The sequence below is a fragment of the Pan paniscus genome, chromosome X (genome assembly GCF_029289425.2).
Source record: "Pan paniscus chromosome X, NHGRI_mPanPan1-v2.0_pri, whole genome shotgun sequence".
Taxonomy (NCBI): domain Eukaryota; kingdom Metazoa; phylum Chordata; class Mammalia; order Primates; family Hominidae; genus Pan; species Pan paniscus.
Genome location: NC_073272.2, coordinates 19327776 through 19350945, shown reverse-complemented (window position 1 = coordinate 19350945; position 23170 = coordinate 19327776). Strand labels below are relative to the sequence as shown.

General features: G+C 46.3%; 1 protein-coding gene across 2 annotated transcripts in view; it reads right to left on the bottom strand.

Annotated features, from left to right (window-relative positions):
* NHS (NHS actin remodeling regulator) overlaps positions 1-23170 on the bottom strand; it is a 370534-nt gene that overhangs the window by 183128 nt on the left and 164236 nt on the right. The gene's annotated exons all lie outside the window — the stretch shown is intronic.

Here is a 23170-nt window from a genome sequence, read left to right as displayed (position 1 = left end):
TGAGAAATGCCAATTCTTGGGCCCCACTCCAGACCTATGGAATCTGAATCCCTGAGAGTAGGGCACAGCATCTGGGCACTGTCAAGCTTTCCAGATGATGCTATGCATTCTCCACTGTGAGAAGCCCTGCTTTAGGTAGTCAGCCACACGCAACAGAGATTCATGGCCTTGGAGCTCAAATCATCACTGCAGTCTAGTGAGGGGACAGATAAACTACTGAATGGGAAACAAATCCAAACCAAGGTTTGAAAAAAAAAAAAATAACCCGCTGCCAGCCCCACCCCACTTCCTGAACAGCCCTCACACAGTCCCCCTCAGCATCAACACAATGAACTCCCTGAAAGGAAGATTCTTCTAACTCAAAGATTAACGGTCACTGTAGTTGTAAACATGGCCACTGTCCCTTAGAAAACAGCTGTTTCTCAATGAGAACACATGGACACAGGGAGGGGAACATCACACACCAGGGCCTGTTGGGGAGTGGAGGGGAAGGGGAGGGATAGCGTTAGGAGAAATAGCTTAACGTAGATGACGGGTTGATGGGTGCAGCAAACCACCATGGCACATGTATAGCTATGTAACAAACCTGCACATTCTGCACATGTATCCCAGAACTTAAAGTATAATTTTAAAAAAGAAAAAAAAAAGAAAAAAGAGAAAACAGCCATTCCTGACAGTACTGCAAAATAAACATGAGTCTTCCAGTTGGGCTTCACACTCTTGGAGACAAATACAGTACAATAAAGAATCATTTGGTTGGGACAACAGACAGACACGCGTCTCAACATATACGGGTCAGTGAACAATGGCTCCTACTAGAATGGTCCTGTTGGGCCAACCACGACACAGTTCCTTGTTCTGCATAACATGCTTTTGTTTAAACTCACAGACCTCCAGCCGTTGAAGGAGCTGACTTAAACCTGGCTGGCCCAGAAGGCTTTGACAGTCCAGAGCTGAGACCAGGCAGGGACTGCCCTTATTTGCCTGTTTTTGGCAAATGGTGCCTAACGTGAACATCTTCCTTGATGACCTTGTCATCATCACCTTTTCATCCCTGACCATCCTCATGACCCATGTCCCCCTCCAGCTCTGGCCTGTGTATGATAATATGGAGTGTTTAAAAGGTCTCTGCACAGTGTTCTGAGGAAAGGCACTGACGAAACTTAGTCACAGAAGCTTGGAATGAGGAACTCCACCCTGACACTTCACAGCTGTCCTTATGGACAGCAGAAGGGTCTGGAGCAGCTCACCAAGTCTACAGCAAGGCTCCTGGGTCGACAGTTTCCTTGAATCCAAAACATCTCTTAGACAATTGCACAGTAGTTAAGAGGGAGACAAATATGGACATGCTGGGCTGCAGAGAGCTGACTAAAGGCCCTGGGGGAAGGCACTCTTCTCCTTAGCTCCTTAGCTCTTCTCCTTAGTGTGGGAGAGTTTTCCCAAAACTCCGCTGAGCCACCAGAATGGCCAAAATGAAGGAGCAAATTGTAGTTCTTAAGGAAGTTGTCCCCACTGTTCTAGAATGTCTTGCCCCCATTCTGTAGGTAGCACACAGAAGTTCTGTTGTGTTGTGCTGTGTTACTTGTCAAGTGGCTCCCAGACACCCAGGCATCCATAGCCAGGCTCTGTCTTCTCTTTCCAACTCCAGTAGGCCCATTGCAAATATTTGTTAATGGAGCTTGAGGCCTGAGAAAGCAGTCTCCCAAGCACCGCCCCCCTACCCCGCCCCCGAAACAGGAGTTTCCAGGTAGCCACAAGGGCTGCCCAGGGCATGAATAAGGAAAGAAGGAAGCTGGGAGGCAGAACGGGAAGGTCTGGGAGGAGGTATGAGGTCAGGAAAAGTTTGTAGTTGGTTTTTTTTCACTAATAAATCAGATCACTCAAGTTCGTTCCTGTTGCTCTTGGCTGGCAGGACTAAAAAATAAGTTTGAGTCACCAGTGCTACTCATGACAAATGCTTCCTGTGTGAGATTTGGGCATTTCTTTTCTATTTTCTTGGCAGAAGGAAGAAAGCAACATGAAGGGATGAAAGAAAGAAGTGAGGAAAGAGTTAATCTGCTTGGTTACCAAGTTCTTAATCCAAAACCCATTCATGCTGGCTGTTAATGTATTATTAAGTCCAGTAATGATACCTCAGACCCACCTGGATCAAACGCCCTCAGGGCTCTTAACCATCTCATTGCCAGCTCTCCACACCTCCCACTAGGAGGGCAGGGCCTTGCCATGTTCTTATTCTTGTGAGTCCTGGCTCAGGCCTTGTTCAATTCCATACCCCAAAGGAAAGACCACTATCTATCTTTCCTGACTCCTCAAAGGAAGTTTTCTAGGCTTTCTGCCTCTTGGTTATAGGCTCTGCCTTAGTTTGGTGGGAGGAGGAGGGTAGGACCCCCACAGATAAGAGTGATAGGGTGGTCTGCCCAGGACTGGGGAGTCTCCCAGGACATGGGACTGTCAGCACTATCTCTGGGATAGTCCTGGGCAAACCAGGATGAGTTGGTCGCCCAAGAGCTGAAAGCTGTGAGAACTTTGGTGGAAGTAAAGAAGTCCTGTGTTATCAGTCAGTTTCTGGAAACAGTGCTTCTCAAGCACTAATGTGCACGTGGATCACCTGGGGACTGTGCCAAAATGCAGACTCGAATCCAGTAGGTCTGGGCTGGGGCCTGAGATTCTGCATTTCTCACAGCTCCTGGATGATGCTGATGCTTTGAACATGAAGGATCTAGAATTCCTCTCTATTTCAGGGAGGCCACAACCCATATCTGAGCATCGCTCTGCCTTCCGATTCTTCTTCTATGCCTCATCCCAGGACAAAAAAAATTCTGTTGGTTTGGCGTGGCCATAAAAAGAACAGAACGCTACTGACCACAGGGTCTGCTAAAATGCATCTGGCTAGGAAGTCATAAATACTGGGGTGGCAGGCACTAGCCTAGAGTTCTTTCCCCACCCCCTCTCCCTTAAAGCCTTGAAATTCAAATTTTCAAAGATCCCGGATGGAAGTCTGGGAAAGTTTAACTTTCTTGATAAAAAGGGAACAGATGTGACTAATGCCACCTTCCTCATCTTCTTTCTCCCTAGAACACAGACATGATGCTTGGAGCTATAGCAGCCATCTTGCAATCATGAGGAAAGGCCAAGAGAATTTCTGAGTCACCAAACCCAACACTGTTCAGCTGCTGAGCCAATCCCTACAGCCTCCTATCTCTAGACCTTGTGCTCTGTGAGAAAACTAAAACCCCATTTTGTTTAATGCCCTCCTGCTCCAAGAGTTCAGGTTTTCTATTCCTTACAGTGGAATGCATTTCAAACTGATATAACTGATCCCTCAGCCAAATACTATTCCCAGCAGATGGTTAGGGTTGGCTGTGCACAGCTATGCAAACTGCACACTCCAGGAGACACCATTCAGAATGCCTTTGGACTTGTGTAGTGCAAAACCTGCATTAAGATGCAAGGTAGCCATGGAGGTAGTGTGATCTTTAAAGCCAGACCTTGGTAAAACTCAGTTCCATTACTTACTTGCCTAATTGGTCTTGGACCAGTTAGTAACCTCTCTGAGCCTCGGTTTCCTCCCTTTAAAGAGGAATGATAATGCCTCTTTGGGAGGATTCTTGTAAAGACTAAAGATATGTGTAAAACACCTGGCACAGAGCAGATACTCTATAAATAGCATCTAAATACTATAACAGAAAACCCATATGATCTGTGCTGGCGGCTGTTTGGAGCACCCTGCATTGAACGGCTGCAGTGATTACAAGGGTCTCCTCCTCCCACAGCTGCAGTGTGGCAGGCCCAGTCTACTGCAGGGAACATCTGTGAAAGGGTGCAGGCAGGGCAACGAACAGGCACAGGGAGGAGAGGGGTACATCAGGGAAGCACGCTGAGAGGCCACCCTCCTTCATTTGATTCTCTGCACTTGTGCACCTGCTGCATGCTACCATTTATGGGACCGGCAGCTTCATCAAGGGGCCCCCCCGCACCCCACCATGATGAAGCTTTAAATACAAGTATTACCAGACCAAGGAGCTCTAACAGATGCCATGGAAACAGGCCATTCTTTTTGTTTCAAGTGCTGTGTTTACGGGAGGAAGATCTGACACGGCAGCTTTGGCCAGCCTAGGTGCAGCCATCAACATCAAGACTGCTGGGGAAGGGGGCAGGTTCCAGAGACAATCCATCCCACTTACTCTAGTCTTCAAGGCTGAAAAAGAATTTGGCTTCTGCACCTCAGTTGAAGCACCAGGACTTGAGTGATGATTTGGGTGTCATCCAGAAAGACATTCTCTGGTCCAGATCCATTCATTCTTTGTAGGAACATTTATTGAGCTCCTACTGTTCTAGGACCTGCAGGTACAGTGTTAAATAAGGCAAAAACCTTTGCCCCCATGGAACCTACACTCTAGTGGGGGAGGTGGATACTAAAGAAAACACATACACAAAATACATAGTTAAGGCGATACACGCTATGGAGAAAAATTAAGTGAGGAAGGGGGGTTCAGAGAGCCTAGCAGGTGACAATTTTTAATAGGGCAGTCAGGAAAGGTGAATTCTGAAGGACATAAGGGAGGGAGCCACGTAGATATCTGGAGAAAGACTGTTCCAGGCAGAGGAACAGCAAGAAAGAAAACCCTGGGTTGGATGGGCTTGGTGTGTTCTAGGGCCAGCAGGAAGCCAGTGCAGCTGCATAGAGCTGTGCAGATGGGGTGAATGGTAGCAGATACAGTGGGCCAGATCACACAGGGTCTTGTGGGCCACTCCAAAGCCAGGACTTTGGCTCATACCCTGAGTGAGTCGGCAACCTTTGAATGGTTTTGAGCAGTGGAGAGACGTGATATGACCTCTTTTAAAATGACTATCCTAGCAGTTGTATGCAAAATGGATTCGAGGTGGGCAGAGGGGGAAGTGGGAAGACCATTAGGAGGCTGCCTCAGTAATCCAGGTGACAGGCAACAGTGGCTTGGGTGTCCTCTCCCTCCTAAACTCCAGACATTCAGGGTACCTAGCGGGGCTGGAGCAAAGAGAGGAGCCCCATGGGCATCCAACTAGACCACTTCTGTGACTCCAGGCCAGACCTGCGTGGCTCAGCCCCAGGCCAGCAGACCAGCCCCTGACACTGGTGTCCAATGGCCACCCCATGGCTAAGCAATAGCAAAATCCAGGCACCCTTGGCTACATCCTGCCTTTGACTGCTCATTGCTGCAACACCAAAGTGCCACTAGAGGCTGACCCAGGCATCCACCAGCCTTATCTTTAGTGAGTTAGAATCTTGAAAGCACCCAAACAATAAAACATTCGTCTCCCCAGGATGTGTCTCTGAGAGGCAATGCCAAGTCCAAGGAAGGTTTGAGATGTTCAAAAAGGAAAAGCTAAGTGTGTGGTCAGGAACAAGCTCAGACTGCCCTGTGACGTGAATTCCTTTCTGCCTCGCAAAGCCAGCCAGCTGTGTGTGTGCATGTGCGCATGCGTGTGCATCTTGTATGTATAAGCAAGATGGTGAGAGTTGTGTCTTTGAAGGCTTTGGGTATCAAGAAATCAACACCTTACCTGTTTATTTACATTTATTTTTACCATCTTAAGAAAAATCATGACCCTACAGTAAGCAGTTTAAATGCCCTGCATTTGAACTTGAGCTCCCCATTAGTAATAATGAATTCAATCTTTCTTCCAAATCCCTCGTTGTCTCTAAAAGACATCCCTTCTTGACCCAAGGGGCCTGTTCAAGTCCCCCCATCCAGACCAAAGATGTGGCCCAACTCAAACACACTTGTTCCTTTCCCAGGGCTAGAGGCTTCCCCAATTCTTTTTCTCCCCATCCCTCTTCCTGCTCCCTCCTGTCCCTCATCCCCCAGCTGTTTTCTCTGGTGCTGATATCAGCTGCCCTTCTACCTCTGAGAAGATCATCCTGAGCTTCCTCTTGGAGAATAAATGGTGCCCATTTCTGTAAGAGACTGTAGCAGCAGCTGGCACCCTGCGCCCTCAGGCTTCTGCTAAACAGAAACGAGCTTTTCTGTGGTCAGCGCATCCTCACACCCACCGCTGCTGTGAAAAGCTGGCTGTAATGCCATTGAGTGCTGGGATGGAAGCTGACACTCTTGTCAGCTGAAAACCTCTAAACAGAAACAGGAGGAGAGCCCTGAGCTTGCAGGGAGGGGCATCTGACAGCTTGTCTCTTTTTCATGGTAGTGGGGAGGGTGGAGGGTGGGATGAGGCCACATTTTTGCTGAGTGTCTGGGACCAAGAGATCCAGGAACAACGGGGGCAGTTAGCACCAAAGCAGTACTTAAAGGAAAAACTCAGCCCTTCAGGCAGGAAGGCAAGGACAGTGCTTGTTGCCTTCCACAGTTTCCAGAAAAGCCTGTTATTCACAGCCACTAAAGGACCTGGCCCTGGCCCTGGCCGTGGCAGACACTGAAGAGGACTGTTTTTCTGATGCTAATGTGCAGCCTAGCTTTTCTTTTCTTTTTTTTTTTTTTTTTTTTAATGAGGGGCCTACTCATCTTGAAACCTTTTCAAATAGGTCTCCCCCTCCCTTTCTTCCAGTCTCTCCACCCCTACCCTCTTTGTTTTTAAGCAGGAAAACTTGTTTCCCCCAAATGCGTCCATAGAGATGGGAAAATTAATTTAAACAGACATGTGTCAACCCCGTTCTTAAAAAAAAGGGACAAGTATGACGTTACAAAATTGTACTTCAGGAATCATTATGCAGAACAGAGCATGGTGGTGTCTTGATTCAACGTTCACCTTAAAAGCAAGGGGGGGCAGCCATCCCCCAGGGGCCTGTTGTCAGCCCTCTTCCTTTTCCTCTCTCTGCAGCCTAGCTTTTATTCTGCAATTCATAGATCCCCTAGGATGGGCTTCTGTGAGTCCTCTGAGGCTGTCTGGAAGATCATGCATGTATGTGGTACATATACACATGTGGCATGTACAAGCATGTACACATGAAGATGTGTGTACAAGTGTGTGAGAGAGCATACATGTGTATGGGCACATGCATGTCTATATGTGTATGTGCATGCAGGAATGTGTGCGTGTGTGTGTGTGGTGCATGTGCATACATGCATGGCCCTAGTTTCTAGCAGTCTTGAATCTCTCCTGTAGTAAATTCATCTTTTCTCCCATCATCTCCATGTCAAGAACTCATATGATTCTACTATGTTACTACCCCCACCCCAGCCTCTGTTCCCTGGGGATCCACAAAACTGGCACATAGATGGAGCCCAGGAAAAATGTGCTGAATGACTTCAAGCAGTCTGTTAGATAGCACTGGTGTGAGACCCATCTGCACCCCAATCTGCATGGGAAAAAAAAAACTCATTCGTCAAATCTATTCTTCCTTCTGGTTTCCTGGCTCTTAATGGCCTCACCATTTTTCTTATCAAGCTCCATGTCCTTGACACCTTCACAGTTGGCCTCCCTCTAGCCAGCCAGCCCCCTTGTGGAAACAAGCCTCCAAAATGTATCTGGTATCTATTACATCCAGCAAAAACTGTGTGCAGAATGGCCCTTGGGTCCTCCCCACCTATGCTGATTCTGGCTTGGTCTTGCAACTTGCTTTGGTCCATGAGAAAATAGCAAGTCTACTCAAGCAGAGACATGAAGAAACACCTGTGCTTCCAGGCTTGTCCTCTCCTGCTTGCTTCTGCAGGCCCTTCCACCACCATGTGAACAAGCCCGGACTAGCCTCCTGGAAGGCACAAGACCACGTGGAGAGAGGACCCAACAATGCAGCTGCTGCAGCTGAGACGCCAGCCATGGAGGTGAGGCCATCCTAGACCTTCCAGCCCTGCTGAGTCAGCTCAGACCTGGCAGTCTGCCCAGCTGACCCACAGGATCATGAGAAAGAATAAGTGTATGTGTCTGTAAGTCACTAAGTTACAGCAAGAGATAACAGAAACACCTGCATTACTTCCCCATAGCCACCACCTCTAACACTTAGCCTCATTTTTCCCAACTCAGATAAAATGTCTAAAGAAAACAGAAAACATTAAATCACATTTGGTTATATATTTAGAACGTCCCTTTATTGAAAGGAATTAAACTATATAAAATCAGGACTGTATGGGAGATGCTAAGTTAAATGGGTCACCATAATGACAGCCTAGAGACATGCAGAGTATGGCAGAGTGGGCTCTGAATGAATACTGGCTGGACTCCTGAGCTCATCTAATCTCACTTCCGATTTTACAGATGAGAAAACAGAGGCTCAAGGAAAGTATGTGGCTTCCCTGCAACATGATGCTCAATACACGAAAAAAGGGGGTATCCAGATGACTCGTGACTTGCCTGGATCAGAGGGGTAGGGATGGGCTCAGCAGTGCACACTGCTCACTGCTTTGAATCCACAGAGTCTGTCTGATTGTTTGTGACTGGCACACAGCAGGTGCTCAATTAATGTCAAATGAGGACACCCATGTGGAAAACTTGTTACACTAAAGGAAAAAATCATACCTGCAGGGCCCTTCTTCTCCACTCACACAGAATCATGGAAAATGTACCACCTTCCCAATGCAAGAAAAAGTTTAGCTCTGGGCACCCTGCAGCAAATGCCTAAAGGGTGCAAAGAAAAGGAGCAGACTCCTCCTGGACCCCAGGGAGGAAAGCAGAGGCCTCCAAGAGGCCAGCATACATTGACTGCCCTCATTTATTTTATACTTTTCTCATTCTGTTGAGTCAAGGTCAACCTCCACTTGATCTGACCCCTGATCAGTAGAACAAGTCCAGGCAGCAGAACAATCAATGATCATGCCATGCCAAGGACGTGTTAAATGCCACCTTCTCCTCCTCTCATTTTTCTTCAATGAGAAAAGCTAAACTCATTTCTACACAATCTTTCAGTGGCAGCAGCCAAGAATAAAAAAGCCCTGTGTCTTTAATTCCAGATCTTTCAGTGCTTCTCCATTCCTTGTTTCATTTATGTCATGTGCATATATGTGTGCATGTGTGTGCCATGTGTGTACAGGTGTGGTGTGAGCTCCTTGTGGGCAAGAACTGCCTTATTTATAGCTCTATCTCCAGTACCAAGCACATGCCTGGCATTCAGTTATGTGCTCAGTGAACCAACGAATGAATGAATAGATCATACTCAGAGGTTTCTCTGGGTGAGTGACCCCTTGAAGCTCCACTGTGTTTGCACCATGTAGCCAAAACATAAATTGTGTGAGCTTGAAACAAAGCCCCTGCACCATTTTTTAAGTTATTGTCTCTCAGTTTCAAACCCACTTTTTCTATACTCTGCCCTGTGATACTAGGGCTGGGACTCTGCACACCTCATTTCTGTTTTGCCAGCTGCACCCTGTTTGGCCCTGCCAGGAGGGGAATGAGACAGAGAATGGCAGGATGGAGGAAGAAGAAGGGGCTTGTGCCTCCCTTTCCTCCTGTTTCCATGAGCATTCCCTAATAATAGCCCTACATTCAGGCAGTGGCAATTGGCCCCAGAATCTAGTCCCTTTTTTTGGCAGTCCCTGAGCCAGTCTCACTGTACCCCCTCTGAGACACCAGCACTAGCCAGGCAGCACTTCCTCCTCAGGTGTCTGGGTCTCAGCTCTGCAGGGTATTAACTCCAAAGTTTTCATAACCTTAATCCCTTCCCTTTGTCAGCCCAGTCTTAAGGGTGTTCTCTGCTTTCTGCAGTTCCCATCTCTGCTACACTTTCTGCCTCTTCCATCCTCTAAGATCTGTTTAACCAATGCCTTCTGCTAAATTCTCTGTTAAAATAATTGGCATGTTGCTCTTCTCTGGGCTGAATACCAACTGATATGGGAACTATGGTGTTTGTAGGGGTAACAGCACCTTGTGCACTCCTCCAAAAGATTAGAAGTCAGGCACAGTGACCTCCGCTTGGACTTGAATAGGACCCTTCCAAATCTGGCTCTGACCTAGAGAACAGACAAAATGCCTCATTCCTACAGCAAACAGGACACAAACAATGTCCATGGGCCTGGACACTGACCAATGTATGGAGTATCTGGACAGCAGACACTCCAAAAATATTTATTGAACAAATGAATGGGCCCATGGCAGAGACAGCTATGGACTCCCCAGGCAGGAGCTGGACTACATTTCCCAATTGCTCTTACAGTCAGGGTTGCCCATGTGAATGAGTCCTGGCCAATGTGATGTACACCACTTCCAAACCTGGCCCACAGACATCTCCTACCGGTAAGATTCCTCTGTGGACTGGCCAGGTATAGACGATCCAACGGAAAACTCTAGAGTGGAAGAGCCTGGTTTCCGAATGACCAGGTGGAGGACCTCCTGCCAAATGTTGAAACAGAAAACGTTGAAATGGGACTATTAGCTGAGCAAATAATAAATGTCTATTGTATTAAGCTGCTGAGATTTGGGAATTGCTTGTTCCAGCAATTAGCCTCCCCAGATCAATAAAGAGGCCAAGGGCACAAGTTTGATCTCTAGCCCTGGCCATCACACTCTTCAATGCAGGCTTTGGGGCATGAAGGTGGCTAAGCAGGAATTTGGATGATCAGCACAAGCTCATTTCAACACCTGGAGGAACAGCTCAAAGGGCACAGCCTCCTGACAGCAGGTCCCTGCCCAGCAGGGAGAGCACATGATTACAAGCAGTCCTTCCATCCTGAAAATGGAGTCAGCCAGTTCTGGGGCCTCACATAGGTAACTCTATGGAATGATTAACCAAACTGACTAGCTCCTGCAGAGTTAGTGTCGCTGGGACTCTTCACAGAATAACAAAAGATCATCTGCCCGGGATGACTTTAGACATTGAACTTGGAGGAAAGAGACTGAGCTAAGTGATTTTTTCCAATTAATAAATAAAGTGTTGTCTGGGTGTGGTGGCTCATGCCTGTAATCCCAGCACTTTGGGAGGCTGAGGCAGGTGGATCACCTGAGGTCAGAAGTTCAAGACCAGCCGGGCCAACATGGCAAAACTCCGTCTGTACTAAAAATACAAAAATTAGCTAGGCATGGTGGTGGGTGCCTGTAATACCAGCTACTCAGGAGGCTGAGGCAGGGAGATTCACTTGAACCCGGGAGGCAGAGGTTGCAGGGAGCCAAGATCGCGCCACTGCACTCCAGCCTGGGCAACAGACAGAGACTCTATCTCAAATAAAAATAAATAAATAAAGTATTTTTATTGGAAAAATAGTATATGGTCATTGAGAAAATAATCAGAAAATCAGCAGAAGGAAAAAAGTCCATAGTCGTACCATTGCACCATCCAGACAAATCAATGTCAAATGTTGATACATTTCCTTCTTGAATTTTTGCCTGGCTTATATTTTTTACATGGTGGGGATTATACACAAAGCATCATGGTTAAAAATTGAGTCCAAAGTGTCGGATTCAAATCCTATCTCTGTCGCTTTCCAGCCCTACAACATTGAACAAGTCACTTCACTTCTTCGTGTCTCCATTTGTTTATCTATAAAATGGGGACAACGATTCTAATCTCATTCAATTTGTAGCAAGAATTAAATGACGTTATACATGATAATACTTAGCATAGTGTCTGCCTGGCTGAGACAAAGCACTTAAGAGATATTAGCTATTGTTATAGGCTATGGACAGACTTAATCAATCTTGATTGAAAGAAAATATTATCTAGGTTTTCTGACTATAAAAGTGACATTTCCTAATTGTGGGCAATTAGAAAAATCTGGAAAGAAATTATAAGAAAGAAACCATGATTTATATATGCCCCGCAGCTCCATCTCTTTATCTTCATTTTGGCCTTGAAGGGCCCCAAACCAAGGTACTCCTAGAATCCAGGCACTTTTAAGTGAAGTAGCTCCTGGTATCAAAAGGAAAAAGAGGAGGGGGCATGGAAAAGGGAGCAAAATCCCGAACTCTGAAGAGAAGCACTGACACAGGAAGATGTTAGGGGAAATTGACAGGACATGGAGAGCCATCTAGCCTCTTATTTTGATAGTAATAGTCTTTCATTTCATGTCTCATAACTACAAAAACAAAACAAAACAAAAAAAAAAAAAAACAAGAACTGCCTACAGAGTATTTCTGAAGCACCCTTATTTTCCTCCCTGCATGACCTCTGTACAAGAGAAGCAGACAATGAGCATGTTTTCCTTCCATCAGCTCCGTCTGCCTTCCCTGGGAAGAGGAACCCATACTTATCTGTGACTGGAATATGTCCTGACTTCTAAGTAGCGTCAGGTTCAGCAATGGGATCAACCTTCAAGCTCTAAGCATTTCCTAGTTATGTTAGTTTTTCCAGGCATTAGCTTCTGCCTTTTCATCTTATCAGTGCTTAGGACAATGTTAAGCACTCATTCTGCAGCCAAATGGAATAGGAGTTGCAGGCAGGTAAAGCAAGAACTAAGGTGAAACACACTGCATCCATCCCTCAAATGCATCAGAATATCTGTTGCAGATAAGGATAATGCTGCCCTGTGGCTTATACCAATGTTGCCACTCAAAGTGTGACCCGTGGACCAATATCACCAGTATCACCAGGGAATTTGTTACAAATAAAGACCTGTAGAATCAGAATCTCTGGGGGCAGGGCTCAGAAATCTGCATTTTGACCAACTCTCCTGATGATTATTATGTACTAAAGTTTGAGAAGCACTGGTTTATACCACCTCCCCCAGAGGATAAAACATATATGAGGACATTATTAATAATATACAAGTAATCATAACAGCTAACATTAATTGAATAAATACTGTGTGTTATATACTGTGTTATTACTTATATCTCCTTTACTCCTCATAAAAATCCTACAAGCTGGATATAATTATTCTACCAATTTTGTAGACAAGACAACTGGGGCTTAGAATGATCATATAACTTGCCCAAGGTTATCCAGCCTAGAAGTCATGGATTTTGAGGTTGAACCCAGGTCTGAGTACTGCACGCCTCAACTTTCTCTGTCTCTGTGGTCTGTTTCTCACCCATTTCTCTCTCTCTCTCTCTCTCTCTGGATTCAGGACTTCCATAAGGAAAAGTTCCCTTTGTGTCACTTTGTAGAAGCTCTACCTTCTCTGGATTCAGACATGTGAATAATAAATGCTTCTGAAGCTGACCCAGCAAGCCACAATTGCTTGGAGAAAGAAAATTGCAAGGAAATGGCCAACCCCCTTCAATGTCTTTGGCATTAGTTGTAATGACAGCCGGGCAGGTTCAAGCATCCTCAGGGCACTGCTGCAGTGGAACTGGTTGGCACAACCATGGTGGCATGCTTGGCACTGTCCTTGTTCCTGCTGGCATGGGCCAATGCCAGGAAGGAATAAGCACCAGTGCCAGGCAGTGATGCCAAGTTTCCCCAGTGGGCTGCTTTGCCGCAGCAGGTCAGGCAAGTGGCAGAAATGTAAAAACTGCTCCTCTGCAACCGGGGAGCAGGCATGCAAGTACACAGAACCCTGGCAGGCTCTCCACAGGCTGCTTCAAAAGGCCCTGGCCGTCTTGCAGGACAATGTTGGCAGGGAGGTAGGGCAGAGATGGCTTGTGGCAGGCCTGGCTCTGTAATGGATGTCAAGCAATCAGCAAACAATGACTTGTCAAACCAAGAAGATCAAGCCCTCCTTGCCATGCCTCTTTTGAAGCTTTAGATGTCCCTACTGGTTTGTTTTTCAATGTTTTCTCTTCTCAGTGTTTCCCAAGGAAATTGGGATTACAAGCTATTGGATAAGAGATGCTCCCAAGAGAGAAGGGCAAGAGCTAAGCAAGGCGAAGGTCTCCGGCAAAGTTCCACTGAGGTCGCACAGGGAACTCTAGAGTGTGAGTTACACCTCAAAGTTGTCTCAATTTGAGGTAAGGCAGCTGGGCTCTTGTACCCATCAGTCTTTGGCTAAAGTGTGTGTGTGTGTGTGTGTGTGTGTGTGTTCGCAAACTCAGATACATTGGGCTCTTTCATCCTGGGATCAATGCAGGTCCAATAGTCCAAAGATGAGCTGCAGGGCTGGCCGCTGAAAGCCCATCAAAGCTGAAGTGGGGGAAAGACCCTTAAAAAATTCCAGAGGGTCTGGACAGAGTAACTACATTCTTTACTTACGTGCATCTTACTTTATATTTTATTAACATGTGATAAATGTTATCTGTAAAGTAAAAATCATTATCATTATCAACATTTAATTTACAGGTTTAACCACACACCCTGCATTGCAGAGTGGGCTGTATCACCACTCCCACTCCCAGTATGTTACTAAGCTGTTCACCTTCACAATCACCCTGTGAGGTAGAAGGAAGACAAATACCACTTAAACCCCCTCCAGAGGGAAAAATGGAAAGATTTGTCCACTAAAGCATTTTACGCATCTCATAGAAAAGCCTTGTGCAGGAACCAGTCACATTCAAACCTGGCTCTGAAGTCAGACTATCTGAGTTTGACTCTCAACTCTGCTACTTAACTCCAGGCAAGTCTCTTAACCTCTTTGTGCCTTGATTTCCTCATCTGTGAAATGAGGACAATGGCAGTGTCTATCACATGGCATTGTGGAGAAAGTCACATGAGTTGATTCAAGTAATCCACTAAAGGCAAGGCAAGGAGTACATAATAATTTTTTTTTTAATTTACTTTTTAGACAGGGTCTGACTCCATCACCCGGGTTGGAGTACATTGGTGCAATCTTGGCTCATTGAAACCTCTGCCTCTCAGATTCAAGCAATCCTCCCGCCTCAGCCTCCCAAGTAGCTGAGACTACAGGCACACACCACCATGCCCAGCTAATTTTTTGTAGAGACGGGGTCTCGCCATGTTGCCCAGGCTGGTCTTGAACTCCTAGGCTCAAGTGATCCACCTGTCTTGGCCTCCCAAAGTGCAGGGATTACAGGCATAAGCCACCATGCCCAGCCCACACAATAAACATTCAATCAGTGTGAGCCCTTACAATTGTGATGATGCTCATTATTTAAAGACTCTTGGGAAATGACTTGTGTTTTGCCCTAACCAGAATTCAGATAAGTGAAATTAATTTTCCCAAGTTCTTCAGAGGGTTGACGGTTTATCAAGAACTAGGATCCAGATTTCATCATTTCTTTTCTCTTCTGCCCACCCTCTCTCCACCACCCAAATCAGATGCCTTGTAGTTTTGGCCTGATCTGTTTTTCTCTCCCTCAACCTGACATTCTACTTTCTCAAATAACAAAGTCACATGTTGTATAGACACAGAACTCATATGTAGCTCTTCTGGCCCAGACTGCTTTAGCTTTTATCACTCACAATCTCTTCTGCCTTTTCCTGGTGGCAAAATTTGCCATTCTAAAGAACCCAGGTCAAGGCCCAAATGCACCAAGAAACCCCCTGATAGTCCCATGTCACAGAATTTGCTTCCTTTTCTGAATGTAAAGGCATAATGCTATGTCTACCTGGCTGAGATATTGCATCTGTAAGAGAGATGGAGTCCTCAGCAACTTCTCCCTAGGGTTACTGTGGAAGTCATAAGTATGAGTGTGTTCAACATACCATGTTGAACATCTGCCCTATGGTACAAAGATTATTAACGAATGAGAAAGTATGGGCTCAGAGTGAAATGACTTTCCCATAGCAACACCACTAGTACTTAATTCTATTGGTTAGAATAGGCTAGGTTATGCTGTAGCAACAAATAACTCCAATATTAAAGGTTTGCTTTTTGTTCACATCACATGTCCAAAGCAGGATAGTGGAAGCCTCTGTTCCACATGATTACTCAGGGATCCAGGCTGACACAGGCTCCACCATCTCCACATGTGGCTTCACGGTTTGCTGAGGCAGGTGACAAGAGCAAACAGAAACCTCACACCTGCTCTTCTATACTGAAAGCCCACTGGCCAGAACTAGTCATGTGACCCTGCCCCATTAAAGAGCACTGAGGAGTGTAAGATTCCATGTGCCCAAAGGAGGGGAGAGCTGGATATTGGTGAGCTGGTAATGTTTAGAATTTTGGAGGAGCTGGATTTTGAACCTAGGGGTTCCAACCAAGGTCTGCTAGGGTCCAAAGCCTCTGTTCTGTCTACTGCACAAGGAGAAACTTCCCTGGGGATGTTTCAATTTTAGGGCAGAAAGGTCCCAGACATGTGCTAGGAGCTAGAGAAGGGAGGAAAAAGAGAAAATTGTCTAATCGCCACTGATCATTCATTCGATAATTTTGTTTAGCATCTACTATGTGCCAGGCACAATTCTAGGCACTGGAGATACAGCAGTGAACCAGACACAGGTCTCTGACCCCATCAAGCTTATATTCAAGAGAGGCCAAGCAGAGAAGCAGATACATGGTGTAAAGTTAAATAAACCAATTATATGCTATGTCGCAGAGCATTAAGGACTGTGGAGAACCATCAAGCAGGGAAGGAGGACAGAGAAAGGGAGTGGTTGTGTGCTGTTTTAAATGGGGTAGTTGGGTATTGGTTAGTGCCTCACTAACCAATAAGGCAAGATATGACTCTCTCCTAAAGAGGAAAGAGCCAGAGCCATGCTTTCAGGGGAAAGCATTCCAGGCAGAGGGAACAGCAAGGGCAAAGGCCTTGAAGGAAGACCCTGCATATATGGTAGGCTTAAGAAGCAACAAGGGGGCAATGCAGTGGGGATGCAGTGAGAAAGAGGAAAAATGGTAGAGGTGTCATGAGAGACGCATGTGGGTAGAGGGCATGTGCCCATCATGTAGACTCCTGTAGGTGCTTGGGACTCTGGCTTTTACTGGAAATAAAATGGAAAGCCAAAAAGCCTGGCTGAAAGGGAGGCAGAAAGACAAGGGCAGTGGCTAGACAGGGAAGCAGGAGAGAGGGAGAGTCACTGTACATCCAACCTGGACATCTAATGCGCTCCCAGGAAGAAGAGAAGTGTACGCCCCACTTAAGAGCAAAGAAAAGCGTTTTTGATCTGTCTGTGCAACATTGGGCACCCAGAGAAATGCTTTCCTGGCCTCAGAAAGGTTGGCTTCCCCACAAGCTAAGGAAATTGATAAGAGCATGACCAGAAATCTATCCAGCGAAGCGCCTTCCCACTTTGCACGTGTTCATGGCTTCCTGCTCCGTACACCTATGACCCTCTCCCTGAGGGCTTTCTCTGGTCACTGGAGCACAGAAGTGCCAGGACTCAACATCTCTGGGAGCAATCAGCAAAGGGCAGGAATTATGAAGAACACCCCAGCTTCCTCACCTCCTAGGCATGAAACTCTGACGTGTGTTCTGCTTAGTTTCCCAGAGGTCCCCAGCAGGACGAAGCCCCAATTGCCCACGCTGGGAGCCTACTCTTTAATGCACCTATGTCAGCTTCCTTCTCGTCCCTGTGTTACCTCTCCAGGCCCTAACCACTGCTTCCAGGACCCCCCTGAGCAAAGAGCATTTGCTCCATTCCTCATGTCATGTCTGCTTTTAGAGGAAGCCAACCTAAGACACTGACAGAGTCCAGGAAAGGCAGTGCACTTTTACAGGTCTCAGCTCCCGCACCTGAAAATGAGGGTGTGAGACTATATGAGTCCAGGAACCTTGCCAGCCTGCAGATAAGGAAATGCACAAACCTGAAATCTGAACTCAAGAAGTTCATGCTCCTGACCTGCCTCCACTCCCACCCTCTCTCCTCTCTGCGAAAGAGCCAAAGTCCCACTAGCCCTGGGAATGCTTGGCCTTCCGCAAGATGGGGGCACTGGAGGCCTCCACAGCCAGACTGAGCAGGAAGCCCTCCTGCCCGTGGCTGGCTCTGCAATTCTCCCTTCCTGTGGATGTGCTGGGAACAGCTTCCCTTTTGTTTTCCCCTCTGATCCCCATCTGCTCAGCAACTGCCCAAATTCAATTCAGGCGTCGCGTGCCCCCAGCCTCCAGTCGGGCATTGTCTCTTAGGAATCACTCCAATCCCCCCAAACAAAAGCCCTCAAATCTGAATAAACCCTCTGACATCAGCCTGGCGGGTCAGGAAGCTGAGCAGGACAGTCCCCACTCCCGCCTCTTTTAAACCCTTTGGCTTTGCTGACCTTTGTCTAACCCCTAATGCAACATAGTCTCCTGTCACTGCTAGGCCAGACGCCACATTTCCTACTTGACTTAGCCACTCTGCTGAGCCAACAGGCCACCTCCATTTTGGGGGGACCTGATACTTTTCTTTTTTGAAGTTCAACTTTGTCCTTTTACAGAAATTCACCTCCAAAGTGTCTGATTTTTGAGAAGTTAGCTCAGGATAGCACCAGGCAGGACCCTGTCCTTATCTCTGCCTGGGGCAGGCTAGGAAGCATATTACTGAAAGTTTTTCAGCTACATAATTTACTTCCAATTCACTTTGCTTTCTCCTCCTCATCCAAAGAGATTCTGTCTTCTTCTAGGTGTAGATTTGCTCCAGTTTAAACCTTTAATCACAGGAATTTCATTGTTCATTATGCTTGGATCACATTTAAAGATAAAGCTCTCATCTCCTAATGGTGCTTTTGATCGAACTTAGCTGGTCAGTTTTGCTGATTCCAAAACCTAACAGAACAGGCAAAACATCTACCAGAAACTTCACTTCAAGTTTGATGCCATATACGTGCCTGAGATGGGACAGATGGAAGGAAGATGCCCCACTTATCCTTTTTTTGTAAATTGGTCTTTGTCTTGCTTGGACATGACAAGAGTCTTTGCTTTGCTTTCCATCTGGCAAGACTTTGCTGCTATTTCAATACATTTCATGACTCATATTTCAATTTATCTCCACAGTTCAATCACTTTATAGAAAATCAAGATTAGAATTCCCCAAAAGTTTCCTTCCTGGAAAAATTCAACTCACCATACACCATAAAAGCCTGGTAGCATGGTCTTCAAATACCGTCTTAGAATGGAAAAAAGAGGCTTTGCAAAGAAACATTCTCAAAGGTTTCATGCAACGAACAAGAACAACTTGTTGATTAGTCAACACAGTACCCATTTATAGAAAGTTTCCTACGTGTCAGACAGTGGCTAGGTGTGTGGCATAAGTGAGACCTATCTTGCCCACACAAGAATATACTTTTAGATTTTCTTAAAGAAAAAGAAGCAATTTATTGGGTTCCTGTAACTTTTCTGTAAGAAAGAGAAAATCCCAAACCACCCCACTAGCAGAACAACAAATGGTTCAGGAATAAATCAATAAATCACAAATCTGACTCTGACTCAGATGGAGCAACCCTTCCAGTACTTTTTCCTTCCCTCTATACTCTACACATGGATCTCTGACTAGGTAGAGACAGCTGGAGATGTTATTGCCCAGGGATGAGCTGGCTGTAAGAAAGAGCCAGTGCTTTTGGAACACACATAGGTCCGAATGCAAGTTTTTTGTTTGTTTGTTTGTTGTTTGTTTGTTTTTTTGAGACGGAGTCTCGCTCTGTTGCCCAGGCTGGAGTGCAGTGGCGCGATCTCGGCTCACTGCAAGCTCCGCCTCCCAGGTTCCCACCATTCTCCTGCCTCAGCCTCCTGAGTAGCTGGGACTACAGGCACCCGCCACCACGCCTGGCTAATTTTTTGCATTTTTAGCAGAGATGGGGTTTCACTGTGTTAGCCAGGATGGTCTTGATCTCCTGACCTCATGATCCGCCTGCCTTGTCCTCCCAAAGTGCTGGGATTACAGGCGTGAGCCACTGCGCCCAGCCCAAATGCAAGTTTTTAAAGTTCATCACCAGCTACAGACACAGGGAAGACCTGTCAAATGAATGAAGGGGGAACTTGGCCAAGGAGTTTAGGGAAGCAGAGGGAATGAGTTAAATGTTCCCTTCTTCGACATTTCAGGAAGGAGGCAAGTCAGTGGTTATTTCTGACAATACAGAATCTATTCAAGAGTTACCAGCTGGGTGCAGTGGCTCATACCTGTAATCCCAGCACTTTGGGAAGCCAAGATGGGAGGATCACTTGAGCCCAGGAGTTCAAGAACAGCCTGGGCAATGTAGCAAGATCCCATATCTACAAAAAGCTTTTTAAAAAATAGCCGAGTGTGGTGGTGGGCACCCGTGGTCCCAGCTACTTGGGGGGCTGAGGCAAAACGATTGTTTGAGCCCAGGAGTCCAAGGCTGCAGTGAGGACCTGTGATCACACTGCTGCATTCCAGCCTGGGTGACAGAGCAAGACCCCGTCTCTAAAAGAAAAAGTTAGCATTCAGCCACTCCTCACCACTCCCCAGACTGAAATATACCATGGTGGGCGCTATCCCAGTCTGAGGTTCTTGATCAATCAACTCACCTTAGGATGTCAAAACTAGAGCAGACGAGAAATATCTGTTAGCGGTGTTTGACTAGGGATGGTGCTGCCCCCTACAGGTATATGGCAGTGTTGGGGGTGCTTTTGGTTGTGACTAGGAGAGGGCCTTCCTTACTGCTTCTAGTAGGCACAGAGATTCTAGATGACCTGGAATGCTCAGTTCATCCCATGCAACAAATCATTGTTCCACCTGATCCACCTATCACAACCCAGCAGAAGCAACCTGTGACCATCATTTTATAGAAGAGGGACAAAATCTCAAGAAATCCCCAAGGTCAGAGGAAACGGTGGGATATGTTTGGGAGATGCTTTCAGGAAACATAGTGGGAGAGGGGGTAAGTGAGACGGGGAAGGGAAGGAAGCCATAAAGGTAGGTTATGAAACAGGTTTCTGCCACAGGCAACTGAGGTTCAATCTTGTTTGGAGACTCTGGGAGACACTGTAGTACACAGCTCAGAGCTGGCCCACCTGAGAAGTGAGGAAGCTAGGGTATTGATTCTCCAGCTCTCATCTTTCATTGACTGAAGGCTGTTCAGGAACATTAATCCCCAGGCACTCTGGGCCTGCCCTGCTCGAAGGCTGACAGAAAGCCCTCAGGAAGAGAACTGCAGACACTTGGAGTAGGACACTCTCCAGGTGTGCACTGGAACACCAGATGCCAAGAACTTGTGGGTGGGCACCAATAGCATCTGCTAGAAAAGCAAGGACAAACATTGAACATGAATCTGGGCACTTATTCAGTTCCTGAATCAAACAACCAGGGCCTGTGGAAATTGTTGGAAATGATTTTTTATAAACTTGCCTTTATGCTTGGAAGAGTCCATACAATTAAATTTTGGAACCCCACAGTGGATTTGGCCAAGGGTCTCTCATGAAGCCATAGATCCTGGGGAGTTGCCATTTATGGGGCCACTAGAGTCATTAGAGTCATAACTAGACTTTTAATTTCTCTCTTTGAAGACATTGCTGCTTTCTGAGCTCTTGTCCCTAACTTTCAAAACAGGAAAGCTACAGCAACACAAAAATCCACCAAGAGCCACCTAGGTCTCCAACATGAGGGCGTGTGCTGGCTAAGCAAAGGTAGCTATAGGCCTGGGGGAAGAAAAACATGGCATTACTTCCCAAAATCAATGTCCCAGGCATCACTAACCACACTGGCCTCCTTGTGACCTTCTTCTTCAGGAGGCATTCTCTAATGTTCTCTCATCAAAATATACAATTTTCTGCTCATGAAATCAACTCATAGTCTCAATCCTATGAATTCCTTCCAAAGACCCACTGGCTGCCAGGGCATCATGAATGCATCCTGGGCAAAGTGTGTTAATGTGAGAGTAGACACACGTGTGCATGCACACACACACACACACACACACACACACACAATGACCTTTCAGGCAACAGTCCGAAGAAGGCTTTCTTCCTCTCAGTAGGTTAGAGAACTCATCATCAAAAGGGAGAAAACAGTAAAATATCACACTTATAGACTCCCTTAATTAGGTTTTGTAATTAATTCTGTTAAGTGCTGACAAGACTTTTGCTCAAGAAAAGTGCATATTAATGGCAAGAGAAGAGAAACAACAATTTATTGGACATAGTGTTAGACATTTCTGTATTTATGTCATGTAATCTTCAAAACAGCCCTCAGAATAGGCATTACTATTAACCTCATAGTGCAGGCCATGAAAGCAAGACTTAGAGAGGCTGTGGGGGCTGCCCAAGGTCATGGGACCCAAAGGGCTGTGTCAGGAAGCAAACTCAGTTCTCCAAGACCCAAGACCATGCCTATGACCCCAGCCCTGTCCATCTTCCTAGCAGGAGTCATCACTTTGTGCTCAGTACTTGAAAGTGATTATTCCCTGATTGCTTTAAAAGTCATAATTTTAAAAGTCAACAAGGCCAGGTGCAGTGGCTCACACCTGTAATCCCAGCACTTTGGGAAGCCGAGGCAGGTGGACTGCTTGAGCTCTGGAGTTCAAGACCTGGGTAACATACAGAGACCCTGTCTCTATTAAAAAAAATACAAAAATTAGCCAGGCGTGGTGGTGCATGCCTGTAATCCCAGCTACTTGGGAGGCTGAGGCAGGAGGATCACTTGAGCCTGGGAGGTCGAGGCTACAGTGAGCCATGATCGTGTCATCGCACTCCAGCCTGGGTGACAGAGCAAAACCCTGTCTCACTCAAAAAAATAAAAATCAACGAGCAACCTTACAAAAAAAGGTTGCCGAAAAATCTGTAAAAGACTTAAGCACATAGACTCACACACTGGAGACAATTCCATATAGAGCCATGCCAATGACTTTTACTTCTCTAAGAGCTTTGGCCTCTCCCATGTCTTTGCTGCCCCCACACTCCTGTGTGGTGGGCAGGGCAGACACTTGCCAGCAACTTACTGGCCTTTTCTGGTGATGGTTGTTGTTCATTATAGAAAAATCTGCGTAGGTCTTTGGTAGGCCCTGCTCTGCAGAGCTAATACTCATCATAACAATAGATTCAGCATCTCTATACTACAGGCATTGTGCTGAATGCCTCATACTCAGGATTTTATTTATTCCTCCCCATGGCTCTACTGGTAGAAGCTATTATACCCATTTCATAGATGAGAAACTAAGGCTCAGATAAGTTAAGAAAAGGGCCCAAGTTGCCCAGCAGTAAGTGGCCGGGCCAGGGTTTGAACCCAGGTTAGCAGTTAGTTTACTCCAGAACCCCAGCCCTAGCCCCTTCCTTGGTCTGGGCTTTCTTCCAATAATGTTGGCATTTTCACTGAAGGACCAAGATCTCATCCCTTCCTGGGAGACATTCTATAGACCATATCTCATGGTGACGTCTCAGGCTCTCTGAATTTGCTCGTCTTTGTAAAGGAGGAAGCCTTCAAATGCACAGTGAGGGGAGCACTGAGGTTGATACGAAACTCAAGGCACACTTCTGGTGCCATCGTCCATACTGTTACTGAATTCTTTACTGCTAGGAAGGTCTCCAGGGACCAGCCATCTGCTTTTCCTCCCTTCAAGGGCAGGGACTATATCATTCATCTTTGTTTCCTGGGGCTCCGGTCCAGTGCCTGGCATAT